The sequence below is a fragment of the Triturus cristatus genome, chromosome 4_1, assembly GCF_964204655.1.
Source record: "Triturus cristatus chromosome 4_1, aTriCri1.1, whole genome shotgun sequence".
Lineage (NCBI taxonomy): Eukaryota > Metazoa > Chordata > Amphibia > Caudata > Salamandridae > Triturus > Triturus cristatus.
In genome coordinates this window covers 136,128,204-136,130,703 of record NC_140585.1, presented here as the reverse complement: position 1 = coordinate 136,130,703, position 2,500 = coordinate 136,128,204, and the positions used below count along the sequence as shown (strand labels likewise).

Genomic DNA, 2,500 nt, shown 5'->3' with positions numbered 1-2,500 from the left:
AATGCCCTGTGTGCACACACCGGTGTCTGACCATAGAATACATTTAAATAATGTCTCTAGAAAAGAGCTATGCATGTGAGCCTCAGTGGCCTAATGGATAAGGCACTGGCCTCCTAAGTCAGGGATTGTGGGTTCGAGTCCCATCTGAGGTGATAACAAAAATCCTCCCTCTATCTTTTCCAGAAAATCAGGTAGATTTATTACATGCTTCCTCTCAGAAGTTTATGAGGGATTAGTTACTTTGAAACGGTCCCATTTTACTTGTGTACACTTCACAGTCATGTTAGTGTTCTGAAACTGCAAAGTATATTTTTAAATGCCTATTTTTGTGAGATGCATTTTCGACCGGCCAGAACATATTCCTTTGGAAAAAATGATTTGAATTGGATTGGTGTGAATCTTGTTTCTAGAGGTGGTGACAGGCTTTCAGCTACTTGAATAGGTCAAGCCAGGATTCATAAAACGTATACAACCTATGTGAGTGTGATAAATTAGCATATGCAGGAAGGAGCAATTTGTCCTACTTTCAAAACAGTTTCACTCCACGTCTGGAAACTTCCAGAGCTATGTAGAGAATACAAATGAGCTTTAAACTCATGAGGAAAGAGGTTTGTATGCAAAAAGGAAAACAAAAGCATATCGTACTCATAAAATACTCAATATATAGATTCCAAAAAAGTGCTTCCAGCGAAAAGAGCTGAAAGAACACTATGGGATATAAACCTGAATACCTTTCAATAATATGTTCTCCATCCATGCATACCACCTACATGATAAAAATCATCTCAGGTGAACGGATGACCGCGTGGCCTAATGGATAAGGCGTCTGACTTTGGATCAGAAGATTGAGGGTTCGAGTCCCTTTGCGGTCATTTTTGGCCAATGGTCACACAATCTGCTTTACATTCAGAGTGGAAAAAGTCTTTTCCAATACTCTTGTAGTCCTCACTTTCTCATTACTAATCATTAATAAAGTGGAGTACATACTGTAAACTCATTCAGGTTGCATCTTCAGTCTAACTACTTGTGCATTTTAGTGGCATTAAAAAGTGCTTCTATGCCGACGCACTGAATATGTAATAGGTTTGCAGAATTTTGACGTGACAGAATGGGTTTTTAGCTTAAGTGTGTGTAGAAGAACTGCAAGGTGTGTGCCTATGTGTGCATAGAGTGCTACATGTGTAAAGTCTGTATGATTTGGGCAGTTAAAGTGCTGATTTTGCCTCCGAGTAAGAAAAGTACTACAAAAAATTTATAAAGGATCGGCACATTGGCTGCCTTTGCTGATGCCCCCGTTGCCTAATTTGTAGTGCAATGGTTAAGTTGCAGAGTGTGGTTGAACTTGGTTAGGAGACTTGGTGCCTCTTTCCGTGTCCTGCTGATGATAAGGATGGCTTGATACCATTTTCTAAGCCCAGTATATTGAGAAAAGAAGTAAGTCAAGAAGAAGTGTGGAGTCGAAAGTGGTTCTCCAATTTCTCTTCACTTGCTAAAATTGCAAAGTCTCCATTATAGCATAGAAGAGAGCGTTAAAGTCGGGGATGGAAGAGGATGAAAATGGGAAGTTTACTTATTGAGAGAAGTGAGAAATGCCCTGTGTGCACACACCGGTGTCTGACCATAGAATACATTTAAATAATGTCTCTAGAAAAGAGCTATGTATGTGTGCCTCAGTGGCCTAATGGATAAGGCACTGGCCTCCTAAGCCAGGGATTGTGGGTTCGAGTCCCATCTGAGGTGATAACAAAAATCCTCCCTCTATCTTTTCCAGAAAATTAGGTAGATTTATTACATGCTTCCTCTCAGAAGTTTATGAGGGATTAGTTACTTTGAAACGGTCCCATTTTACTTGTGTACACTTCACAGTCATGTTAGTGTTCTGAAACTGCAAAGTATATTTTTAAATGCCTATTTTTGTGAGATGCATTTTCGACCGGCCAGAACATATTCCTTTGGAAAAAATGATTTGAATTGGATTGGTGTGAATCTTGTTTCTAGAGGTGGTGACAGGCTTTCAGCTACTTGAATAGGTCAAGCCAGGATTCATAAAACGTATACAACCTATGTGAGTGTGAAAAATTAGCATATGCAGGAAGGAGCAATTTGTCCTACTTTCAAAACAGTTTCACTCCACGTCTGGAAACTTCCAGAGCTATGTAGAGAATACAAATGAGCTTTAAACTCATGAGGAAAGAGGTTTGTATGCAAAAAGGAAAACAAAAGCATATTGTACTCATAAAATACTCAATATATAGATTCCAAAAAAGTGCTTCCCGCGAAAAGAGGTGAAAGAACACTATGGGATGTAAACCTGAATACCTTTCAATAATATGTTCTCCATCCATGCATACCACCTACATGATAAAAATCATCTCAGGTGAACGGATGACCGCGTGGCCTAATGGATAAGGCTTCTGACTTCAGATCAGAAGATTGAGGGTTCGAGTCCCTTCGTGGTCATTTTTTGCCAATGGTCACACAATCTGCTTTACATTCAGAG

General features: G+C 39.5%; 2 non-coding genes across 2 annotated transcripts; both read left to right on the top strand.

Annotated features, from left to right (window-relative positions):
* The first annotated feature begins 79 nt into the window (after positions 1-79).
* Positions 80-152, top strand: TRNAR-CCU (transfer RNA arginine (anticodon CCU)). The gene has a single exon. It is a non-coding gene; the product is annotated as a tRNA-Arg (tRNA).
* Positions 153-1,667: 1,515 nt separating this feature from the next.
* TRNAR-CCU (transfer RNA arginine (anticodon CCU)) lies at positions 1,668-1,740 on the top strand. Its single transcript has one exon. It is a non-coding gene; the product is annotated as a tRNA-Arg (tRNA).
* Positions 1,741-2,500: the final 760 nt, after the last annotated feature.